Source organism: Phoxinus phoxinus, assembly GCF_949152265.1.
Source record: "Phoxinus phoxinus genome assembly, chromosome: 20".
In the NCBI taxonomy this organism is placed as follows: domain Eukaryota; kingdom Metazoa; phylum Chordata; class Actinopteri; order Cypriniformes; family Leuciscidae; genus Phoxinus; species Phoxinus phoxinus.
Window position 1 is genome coordinate 3,388,280 of NC_136895.1, and position 13,259 is coordinate 3,401,538.

Below are 13,259 nucleotides of genomic sequence, written 5' to 3' on the forward strand. Positions count from 1 at the left end.
TGACGGCCGCGGGAGAACGGCGCGAGGCCGGTGGCGTGATTACTGATGAGCGACGCCTGTGAGACGCACCGGTCTCGTATCTCTCACGGAGGAGCGGGAATTTTCTTAGCAATGTTAAAACTCACATCAACCGATCACTTGTTTAGCGTTCATGTAAACACTACATTCAGATTCACCAATCGGCATGAGTTCAGTTAGATTGAAACAAAAGGTGTGCGTGTAAACAATGAATGGCGACTCCAGAAAGGAAAAGCCGAATCCCGGACATTTTGGACGATCTCGACGGCCGGACGTGTCCGGGAAAAAGAGGATGGTCACCGCTACTACTCAGCTTTCTCCAGGGGGGCAGTGTTTCGGAAGACACTGAAGCATCCCCGGGCGCCGCCATTGGCTAGCGGACCCCCACCTGCTGTTAGCAATCCATTGACTCCCATTCATTTTGGCGTCACTTTGACAGCGAATAACTTTACATCTGAGGCGTTTAAAGACTCCGTTTGTCCATTGTTTATTTCTAAAGAAACACGAAAATGTATAAAAGGCTCCATTACCTTGTATCTTACGTTATGGCCCCGTAGAAGCAGTTTTTGTAAAAATAGGCTAACGATTGCGTCATATCCGCGCGACTCTGTCGCACAAATCGAGAAATTACCGTATGGACAGGCAGAGAAGCTCGCAAGCAATCGGGAGGACGTGGAGGCATAAAGTCAAGGGAGAAGCCCAAAGAGAGTGATAAAGTTGCTCCTGCTGCTAGCTCATGGACATCTAATGCTAACGCTCTCCGTCTCTGAGAGACTCGGAAGGGAATGATTCAGATTTCTCTCGGCACAGCGACTAGAAGAGCTACAGGTTGCTCACGTCACATCTACGTCGTCAAGCTCAGTGTGAGTCTGCGCAGTTCGCCTGGCGATCAGGAAGTGAGTGCTTCTAATTGACTTCATTTCTCTCCGTTGAAACCTATGGGGTCGCTGTGTCCAGTTTATATACTGTCTATGGCTTTCTCCACAGAACAAGAGCCTGTTAGCTTAGCTTCAAATAAAAGATGTCTGACACTATTTGTACATTCTGGGAGTGAGATCCCCCCTCTGTGGGCGGGCTGAGAACATGCGGATCTAGCGCCTCCTACTGGCTGTAGTCTCTCGCCTCTGGCCAAAGAATCCTCATATAACGCAATATGACGATTTTTTCCAGACTAAAAATACATAAATGTCATCTCAGGGGGACATGAGGCAGGGGGGAGCACGGTAATTCGAAAATAATACTGGCTTTCTACTGATACAAAGCTTAATGCTAAATCCTGAAGTATCCCTTTAAGTGTATATGCTGTTGAGATGTTTGCCATTTTGATTGCATTAGAATGGATAGAAAACGCCAAGTTAAACAAAACTTTAATTTGCAGCGATTCTGTTTCTGTACTGCAGTCTTAAGACCGGTATGGTCAAGAATCATCAGGAAATATTTTATGATATTATGGCTATCTATTTAAAAATAAAGAATAAAGGTGATGACGTTATATTCATGTGGGTACCAGCACGGGTATTATAGGAAATGAAAAGGTAGATAAAATTGCTAAGAAAGCACTACAAAAAGAGAATATAGAAGCAGTCATCGGCCTTTCAAGATCAGAAGGAAGAGTACAGTGTGGAGAAATGACCAAAAAATGGCAACAAAGGTGGGACCAAGAAATTAAAGGAAGACATCTATACTCAATAAAAAAAAGAGTTGGCAGGTAGAAAATAAGAGAGGAAACAGGAGAGAAGAAACGATTGTAACCAGATTAGGACATAATAAATGAAGAATAGGGCATAATACATTAAATAGTGCTCCGCATATCATGGGGAAACATCCAACTGGGTTTTGTGATCAATGTCAAATACCTGAGACTGTAGTGCTAATTAATTGTTCAAAATATGAATTACAGAGAATAGTTAAGATAAAAGATATGGAAAAAAGTAGCACATGGAGTAAAGAGTGTAATGGACTGCAGTAAGAGTGAACAAGGAGTTAAATATTGGATTTGTTTTCTGATTAAATCGGGAATAATGACTATGATGATGACTAAAAAATATGGGAAATAACTCGAACCAGAAGATGGCAGTGATGCAACATTAAGGATGCAAGCTGCCGTTAAAACCCAAAGAAGAAGAAGGAGAAGGGTCGCTGTGTGCATTTCTTCTACTGTCTGTCTATGGTTGTTGTAAGACCGTATAATTATTCTGAATTGTTTTATCTCAGGGTAAAAATTTGTGTTACTTAGATAGCAGGTGAAGTTCCTGCTGGTTCAGAAAAAAAAGAAGAAGAAAGGTTATAATGTTTATACGTTTCTTACTTCTACGGTTTTATGATATAGAACACTATTCTTCCTTTACGTGAGTGATGTTAAGGTTATATTATGGTGCTGAGTTATAATGCTAAATATGGTGCCGATCTCGACAGCCCATTTGTTGCTTATCAACACTAGTAGTATTTAACCAAGGTTAAGTTCTTTATTTTTCATAGTTCTTATTTTTTGTCTTTATTAATGTTGTCAATTGTCTCACTAAATGCCAGGGGTCTTCGTAAAATTTGTCAAGAGAAAAGCATTATTTTTGTTTGCAAAACAATTCAAATCAGACTTTGTCTATTTTCAAGAATCTCACTCTAATGAGGACGATTCTAACTTTTGGAGGTCTCAATGGGGAAATACTATATGGCTCTCCCACGGAACAGAGCGTTCAGCTGGGGTAGCCTCTTTAAATAACACGTTTAATGGAAATGTCTTGACCACACAATGTGACCCAGGCGGTCACTTTATTTGCCAAATTATTGAACTCAATGACTCAACCTACTTAGTTTCTAATATTTATGGGTATAATACCAAGAAAGAAAATGTGAACCTTTTGTTGTCTATTGAAAACATTTTTACAGGTTGGTTGGTTAGATTCCCAAATGCGTTCATATTATTAGGAGGTGATTTTAATATTATTCTAGATGGTTCTATAGATAAAAATCCACCTTCTCAGCATAACAGTTCAGACTCATACTTGACTGACTTTATAAGAAGATTTAAACTGATAGATATATGGAGAGAGAAAAATCCTAATAGCAGATTGTATACCTGGAGCAATAAATCAGGCTCTAGGCAATCACGACTGGACTATTGGCTTATATCTGACAGTTTAAACAAGGATGATGTTGATGTTAGCATCTGCCCTACTCCCTTAACTGATCATAAAGCCATATGCATATCTCTTAATAGCTCAGCTGGTTCTACACTTCCCACACGTTCAAGCTATTGGAAGCTCAACTGTTCTGCTTTGCAAAATGGGGTAGTTCAATATAAGATTAAGGATATGATTTCACTTTATTGGTCTAAAGCAAACAAAGAAAACTGTTTTGGGCTCAACTGGGACCTGCTCAAATATGAGATAGGAAAATATTTAAGAAAGTTTGGTGCTGAAACAGTCAAAGCCAGGAAAGCGGAGGAGTTAAAGATTGTCTCTAATATAACAAAATTATCTTGCAGAGAATTTGACTCCCTAACAAAGGAGGAAAAAGAATGGTTATCTTACTCACAAATCAAACTTGATGAAATGTATCGGCAAAAAGCAAAGGGTGCCTTTATCAGATCCCGCTCTAAGTGGTTAGAGGAAGGTGAACAAAACTCTCGTTATTTCTTTAGTCTAGAGAAATATCGTTTCACCAACAAAAGTATCAGTAAGTTGAATATTAATGGAGCTATCTCTGAAGATCATCGTAAAATATCAGAGTTTTGTTCAAAATTTTATAAAGACTTGTATAGCTCTCAATTTAGTCCAACTGCATCTGATAATTTTTTTAACTCCCTTTCAGTGAAGATGATAAGCGAAGAGGATAGAGAGCACTGTGACATGCCTATATCACTTGAAGAAGTACAGCAAGCTATAAACAAACTAAAAAATAACAAATCGCCTGGGTGTGATGGGCTATCCTCCGAATTTTATAAATCTTTTATCGCTGAACTGTCCCCTTTTTTATTGAAAGTTTTCATAGAATCTGTTGAAAAGGAAGGCCTTCCCACCTCTCTGACCCAAGGAATAACAGTCCTAATTCCTAAACCAAACAAGGACAAATTATTTTTAGATAATTGGCGCCCAATTTGTTTACTTAACAACGATTATAAAATCTTAGCTCTCTTATTGGCTAGAAGATTACGGTCTGTTCTGGACTCCATCATAGACGAAACACAATCAGGCTTCATGAACAAAAGGCATATAGGAAATAACATTAGGCTCATTTTAGATATTTTAGATTACCCAGAATTGGTAGAGGAGGGTGGGCTTATGCTGTTTGTAGATTTCTACAAAGCATTTGACACCGTTGAACATCCATTCATTTTACAGTCCCTTAAAAAATTCGGTTTTGGTGAGTTTTTTTCCTCAGCTATTAAAAGTCTATATAACAATAGTAATGAAAATCAAGTCTCTGTTGCAATAAATACCATAGAAAAATTTTCCATGGCCTCTGGCTTAAGGCTGAATATCAATAAGTGTGAAATCATGGCTATTAAGGACTCCGCGAAATCTTCCATATGTAGTATCCCAGTCAAAAGTGAACTTGTTCACTTAGGTATCACAATTACCAAGGACCAACAAAAAAGGACTTTATTGAACTTCAACCCTATTATTCAAAGAACCAGAAAAAAGCTGAACCAGTGGTTGTTACGGGATCTCTCCCTCAGAGGCAGAACCCTACTGTCTAAGGCAGAAGGTTTATCACGGTTAACATATCCAGCTCTATCTCTGTATGTGGACAAAAAACATATTACTGAGATTGACAAGCTACTTTTTAACTTCTTATGGAAAAATAGAACTCATCATGTGAAGAAGTCTGTTCTAACAAATGACTATGAAAAGGGTGGATTAAACTTTATCGATTTCTGTACTCTTAATACTACTTTTAAAGTAAATTGGTTGAAACATTTCTTTAAAAACCCTAATTCCATTTGGAATGTCATACCATGTCACATTCTGTCAAAACTGGGTGGGTTTAGCTACTTCTTAACCTGTAATTATAATATTGATAAGGTCCCGATAAAAATGGCATCCTTTCACCGCCAGGCCTTCCTTTCATGGTCTCTTGTTTTCAAACACAACTTTTCACCCAACAACTATTACATATGGAACAACAAAGACATACTGTTTAAACACAAATCTTTATTTATTGATTACTGGTTTAATAATAACATTATTTTTGTTGACCAATTATTTAACAGAGATGGTTGTCTTTACTCTTATAATGAGTTTATAGAAGAATACAAAATTCCTGTGTCTCCTGGAGATTATGCCAAAGTTTTTGGAGCAATCTCTTCTGGTGTCTGCATGTTATATAGAGCTCAACCAAGATTGGACACACAACAACTAACTTTATCGCTGACTGACACTTCAGTTGGTAAGATTTGTTTTTCGTGTAACAATGGCAAGAACAATAAACTAATTAGATCCCTGTTCAAAACAGATATTATCACAGTCCCATATGTGGTTCCATACTGGAATAAATTTGTGCAAAACATTGACTGGAAGAAGGTCTGGCTCTTACCCAACCGATATTTGCTGACCAATAAAATTAGAGAAATATCATTTAAAATAATTCATAAGTTTTACCCGTCTAATGATCATATTGTTAAAAAAAATTAAAAAGACATTGATGTAATGTGCACTTTCTGCTCTATGAGTATTGAAACAGTTACACATTTGTTTTGGCACTGCCCTTTTGTCCAAAGTTTCTGGTTTGACATTTGTAACTTTATTGCAGAGAAAATTGAGAAAGATTTCAAGTTGTTTTGGAAGGATGTTCTTTTTGGCCTTTATGACCTCAACAGAACTAAGACTAGGCCTAATGAAACTTTCATTATTAATCTCATTATTCTCTTGGCAAAATTTTACATTCATAAATGTAAGTTTGCGCATTCCAAAACATCTTTTATCGCTTTTAACATTGAGGTCAAGCAAAATGTTAACACGATTAAGTTTTCTCTTAATCAAAAGGCAACAAAACTGTGAATGTGTGTAAACAATTTGATATTTTTTTGTAAATCCGTACTTCCCCTGGCAAATGTGATGATGTGAGTCTTTTGTTTATGTTAAAACACCTGCAATTTTGGAAACTGCACAATATGTTATTGTTATAATGGGGAAGAACGTTCCTGTAAACTGTGCAATTGTTGAAAAAAAAAAAAAAAAAAAAAAAAAAAAAAAAAAAAAACACAATTCTTGTTTGCATATTACTTTGTTTTATTTATTTTGCTGTCGACCACAGGCTTGGCGTTTCTAACCTGAGAGACAGAGAGATAATCAACATATACATATATATATATATAATATATTCTCACACACTCTCTGACACACACAAAGCAGGATTATTATAGTTAACAACCCGATAAAATCATAGGCATCAACTGAAATACAATAAAACTAACTTATTCCATTTCAGCTATGGTTGCCAACATTTCTAATTTTCACTTAGTTAAGTTAAAAAGTTAAAGTTACAAAATAACTAAAACTGAGTGGCCCAAATTAGTTAAATTTCACGCAATATTGGTTTTAGATACACCGTCTGGTGCACCTGGACATATCATCAGTGATGTAACCTAGGATCACGGGGGGTTTCGGGTCTTTCAACAATCAGACCCCCTCCCCTAGGCGACCCAGCCGGGGTGATCAAGTCCCAGCTTATGTCCAGGTAGCGCTACTACCCTACACGCCATGCCTCTCCTCTCCTGATCCACAGCCACCTTGATGCTACTTCTGCAGCATCAGTGGCCAACTTGATGGCCCTTCGCTGGCTCGCCCCTGTGATGCCAAGCATTTTGTAGGCCCTGCAAAGGGAATGGCCCACAAACCCTCGACATCCCACTTCGACAGGTTGGCATATTGCCCGCCACCCATTGCTCCGGCAACCCTCCACAAGCTGGGAGTACTTTGCCCTCTTTCTTTCATTGGCCTCCTCCATACGGTCCTCCCAAGGCACTGTTAACTCCAAGAGAATTACCTGCTTGGAGGACTCTGAGGTGAGCACAATGTCAGGCCTTAATGTTGTTATGGCAACTGCTTCAGGGAACTTCAGCTGCTTGCCCAGATCAACTGCCAGCTCCCAGTCGCGCGCCGTTGCCAACAGGCCAGAGGAGGTGCCCCGGGCAGCTGGTGTTGACTTCTCCCCAGCTCTGACAAAAGCTACGGTCTTCACTGGGCGAAGGCTCTTGCTGTGGCTAATTCCACTGCAGATAGAATCCGCTACGGCTTTTAGGACCTGGACATGCCACCAGCGGTAACGCCCTTCGCCCAGGGCTTTTGGACAGCAGCTCAGGATGTGTTCCAACGTTCCTCTCCTCTGGCAGAGGGGGCATGCTGGTGTCTCCACCTTTCCCCAGGAGAAGAGGTTGGATGGACTTGGCAACACGTCATAGACCGCCTGAATCAGGAATTTTATCCTGTAGGGTTCAGCCTTCCAAAGCTCAGTCCATGTGATTTTGCGCTCCGCTGTTCGCTCCCATCTTGTCCAGGCGCCCTGTTGCCGCATCCCAGCCATCTGGCAAGCTCGCTTCTCCTCAACTCCTGCACGCACCTCCTCCAGGATGGTGGAGGACATGTTAAAAAAAAGCGAACAGTCACACCTTCTCCTTGTGCCTCTCATAGTCCTTCTTATCCCACTTTTCTTGAAGGAAATGTGACGCTGTGGGTTTCATTGGCTGGTAGAATGACTTCTTTCCTGGCGAGTTCTGTGGTATAAAAATAAACATTCTGACATAAACACTCTGTCAGCTAAACATTAAGATTAATCATACAGGTAATGTATGATTAATCTCCTCATACCAAACCTGTATGAGGAGAAACTCATTCTGAGGAAAATACATTCTTGTTTACATATTAATAAATCAGACACCTTTTGTCTCTTTACACTCTGTTGCGCCGGTGTCTCCATGGCCTTGGTGTTGACAGGTTTGCCGTTTCTCACCTGAGACAGAGAGAAAATCAACATTTACATATATATGGTCATTCCTGGTATGCGGTGTTATATTGGCTTCGAAAAAGTACATGATTTTCATGTTTTTAGCATTCTACCAAAATAGTGACATGTTTAACTATAAGGAATACATATTGGTCAAGGTCAGGGACTCAAAAAATAATAGTTTTAACAGTTACTAATCACTGAAACTAATAGTGGTACTGATGTTTCTATGAAAATAATGAAATAGATTTATTTATTTATTTTATTTTTTTTACATATAGACATTTACATTACAGTATAACTGCCATCAATTTCAACATTATTAGGCTTTAAAAATATTTTTTTAATCTTAAGATTAACCTTTTTAACAAATCGTTATATTATTATTACAATTTCAAAGTTAACATTTTAAGAAATAAATCATTTACCCATTTCTGAGCTCCAGAAAATCAGGCAAAATTAATCAATGAGGCTCTTTTTATGCATTTTATATACATTTTATATATATGTACAGGTCCCGGGCAGTCGGGAGGACTGTAAGCAGTTTAAAAACTTAACAGAGAGAGAGAGAGAGACAATAGTTAGTGGTTGCTTAAAGGTCCTATTTGTTGTCTTTTAATCAACATTGTACTTCAGAGAATAGCTGCCAACTTTTGAGTTTAGCTTGGAGTGAGATTTTTTTTTTTGGGGGGGGAGAAAATTTCTCCCACACTTCTGTGTGTGGGAGAAAAAAAACTTGCATCACAATAAGTTGTGATTGTCAAAACATTTGGTAACTTATTTTTATTAAGTTTACTGACAACATGTTACAATGTTTAGCTGCATGGTTACAATTGCTGGCAGGCAGGGCCGTGCACAGGGGGGTGGCCCGGTGGCCAGAGCCACTGCCCTTCTGCCCTCATCAGCTGAGGTGCCCCTAACCCTCCAGAGGATTCCCATAAAAACTTTCTGTTATCGCTCCGCTAAAGATCCACTGATTCTGCTAATTCGCTCCGTGTTTTCCTGCTCGCTCCGCAGCATCACTCACAGACATGTGCCTGCTCTCCGACGACAGTTTCAGAATAGAATGTCGTCCCATTGACAGGTCGATTACAAATTACAATCTACATTACAGACAGTGGTTGATCCACGAAATTAGTATTTTGGTAATTTGTTTTTGTATTTCTGTCGGTAATGTTTTCCTCCTGGTCTTCTAATAGTGCTAACAACTTGTACAACATATCCATGTTCTTGGAAGAAAATTAGAATTCTTGTTCAATCAAATTATTTAACCTGATCTAATCTAATATAAATAACACTAATAAATAAATAAAACACAAATAAATAAATAACATTTTCTGTTGTCGGCAGATTTTGTAGACAAAAAACAATGCCTTCACAAAATTAGAAGACAGAGTTAAAAGACAGCTTAAAGCCCATTCAACATTGCATAGAATATTAAGCAGACAATTTTTCCACACTTTAACTCCTGTGAATAGATTTCCCATTATAATCAATTGCCTTAGTTGATACTAGTATCTACAGTGATGTGAATAAGTATGGACACCCATGCTAAAGTTGACTAAAAAGAGGAATAAAAAATCATCTTTTGGAAATTGATCTTAATGCCTTAATTAAAAAAAATGAGGAAAAATCCAACCTTTAAGGACACCAATTTTCTTTGTGAATGAATAATGTATCGTAAATAAATAAATAAATGTTCGTCCTTAAAATATGGGGTGCATAAGTCTGGACACCCCTGTGTTAAATCCCCATAGAGGCAGGCATATTTATATTTTTAAAGGCCAGTTATTTCATGGATCCAGGATATTACGATCCTGATAAAGTTCCTTAGTCTCTGGAATTAAAATATCCCCCAATTTGCATTGAGAGATGATCTTATGGAAAGTACCCCATGCCAATATCTAGGTATGGTGAAGGGTATGTGATGATGTGGGGGATATTTTAATTCCAGAGACTAAGGAACTTTATCAGGATCGTAGTATCCTGGATCCATGAAATAACTGGCCTTTAAAAATAAAAATCTGCCTGCCTCTATGGGGATTTAACATAGGGGTGTCCAGACTTATGCATTTTAAGGAAGAACATTTATTTACTTATAATACATTATTCATTCACAAAGACAATTGGTGTCCTTAAAGGTTGGATTTTTCCTAAAAATGTTTTAATTAAGGCAATAAGATAAATTTCCAAAATATGATTTTTTTTTTTTATTATTCCTCTTTTTAGGCAACTTTAGCATGGGTGTCCATACTTATTCACATCACTGTGTATAACATACATCATATTTCTAATATTTTAATGAGACCATATTAACATTATACATAATAAAAAGGTAATATACTATAAATTATCTAAATGAGTTCTAATCTAAATGAATAGTACCTTAGTATAGTAGGTTACAAGGCACCTAAGAAATATTTGCTTTTCACTACTCCCATGTAATCTTATTGCCCACGATTATAAAAGAATTGTTATTAATTCTCTATATTAAGATGACACTGCCTCAGTAAAACTCCTTATAGTGCCCCCTTTTTTTGTTTGAGCCACTGCCCCTCAAACGCCACGGCGCGTCTTTGACAACTCGAGATATCGCACACACCGGTCGAGAAGCGCCACGGCGCGTCTTTGACAACTCGAGGTATCGCACAGACCCGACGAGAAGCGCCACGGCGCGCCTATGACAACTCGAGGTATCGTACACACCCGACGAGAAGTGCCACGGCGCGTCTTTGACAACTCGAGGTATCGTACACACCCGACGAGAAGCACCACGCCGCGTCTTTGACAACTCGAGGTATCGTACACACCCGACGAGAAGCACCACGCCGCGTCTTTGACAACTCGAGGTATCGCACACACCCGACGAGAAGCGCCACGGCGCGTCTTTGACAACTCGAGGTATCGTACACACCCGACGAGAAGCTCCACGGCGCGCCTATGACAACTCGAGGTATCGTACACACCCGACGAGAAGCGCCACGGCGCGTCTTTGACAACTCGAGGTATCGCACACAGGGTCCGAAATTAACACCCGCCAAGCGCCAAATGCGGGTAGATTTTCCATTTGGCGAGTAAATCTCAAAAGGCTATCCGCCACACTGGCGGGTGAATATTCATACCAAAATAGTAATGTAATAAACATTTTTTAATAAAATGTTTGTCCCGCCAGTCTTATCTGATCGGTGAGTAGTAGCCGAATGTAGACGAACTGCTGCGCGTGTGACAGGGCGCATATTTAACGAGCAGAGAACGAGCAGAGATATGAAGAACGAGCAGAGAGAGAGAGCGAGCCCCGGTCGCGCGTGCGCTCTCTCTCTCTTTCTCTCTCTCAGTGGAGACAGGCGAGAGAGAGAGAGAGAGATTGAGAGAGAGTGTGTGTGTAAAATAATTTTTTTTTTTATTATTATTATTATAGCCTACATTGCAAATTTTGCTCTGGACAATTTTTTATGTTTGTATTCAACATAATACCTTATTATCTCAATTAAATGTACTGAAATTAATGTATATGTGACACAAAAAGGCTGTTTATTATTTTGGCCGGTAAAAAATATGCTTGGCTGGTAGATTTTTTCATCTACCAGTCCCCGTGGCAGGTGAGCCAAAAAGTAAATTTCGGACCCTGATCGCACACACCAGACGAGAAGCGCCACGGCGCGCCTATGACAACTCGAGGTATCGCACACACCCGACGAGAAGCGCCACGGCGCGCCTATGACAACTCGAGGTATCGCACACACCCGACGAGAAGCGCCACGGCGTCTATGACAACTCGAGGTATCGCACACACCAGACGAGAAGTGCCACGGCGTCTATGACAACTCGAGGTATCGCACACACCCGACGAGAAGCGCCACGGTCAACTCGAGGTATCGCATACACCCGACGAGAAGTGCCACGGCGCGTCTATGACAACTCGAGGTATCGCACACACCAGTCGAGAAGTGCCACGCCGCGTCTTTGACAACTCGAGGTATCGCACACACCAGTCGAGAAGTGCCACGGCACGTCTATGACAACTCGAGGTATCGCACACACCAGTCGAGAAGTGCCACGCCGCGTCTTTGACAACTCGAGGTATCGCACACACCAGTCGAGAAGTGCCACGGCGCGTCTATGACAACTCGAGGTATCGCACACACCCGACGAGAAGCGCCACGCCGCGTCTATGACAACTCGAGGTATCGCACACACCAGTCGAGAAGTGCCACGCCGCGTCTTTGACAACTCGAGGTATCGCACACACCAGTCGAGAAGTGCCACGCCGCGTCTTTGACAACTCGAGGTATCGCACACACCCGACGAGAAGTGCCACGGCGCGTCTATGACAACTCGAGGTATCGCACACACCAGTCGAGAAGTGCCACGGCGCGTCTATGACAACTCGAGGTATCGCACACACCAGTCGAGAAGTGCCACGGCGCGTCTTTGACAACTCGAGGTATCGTACACACCAGTCGAGAAGTGCCACGCCGCGTCTTTGACAACTCGAGGTATCGCACACACCAGTCGAGAAGTGCCACGGCGCGTCTATGACAACTCGAGGTATCGCACACACCAGTCGAGAAGTGCCACGGCGCGTCTATGACAACTCGAGGTATCGCACACACCAGTCGAGAAGTGCCACGGCGCGTCTTTGACAACTCGAGGTATCGTACACACCAGTCGAGAAGTGCCACGCCGCGTCTTTGACAACTCGAGGTATCGCACACACCAGTCGAGAAGTGCCACGGCGCGTCTATGACAACTCGAGGTATCGCACACACCAGTCGAGAAGTGCCACGGCGCGTCTATGACAACTCGAGGTATCGCACACACCAGTCGAGAAGTGCCACGGCGCGTCTATGACAACTCGAGGTATCGTACACACCAGTCGAGAAGTGCCACGGCGCGTCTTTGACAACTCGAGGTATCGTACACCGGACGCGCACTTTCATGTGGCCTGCAATATTATGTTTAAGGACATTATGGAATTAAGATCATGTCTATGTTATGAAGCTACTGTACAACGTTGCTTAGTCTGCACTTTATCTCACAGAGCGTCCGTTAACTGAATGTATCCTGAAAATCCGATAACATCAGCCATTTTTATTCAACCAGCTGATTTCTGTAAATTAATGTAAAACATGTATATTGCAGCAAAGTCATAACGACGATTTGAGACAAATAAATGTATACAAAATGTATTAATTTATAATAAATGTAATATAAAACTATGTGAATGGCGCTCTCTGGCGCGGCAGGATTAATTTTGAACAAGGTCCTGAGCCGTTGCTGGGCGCCGCGGATAGACG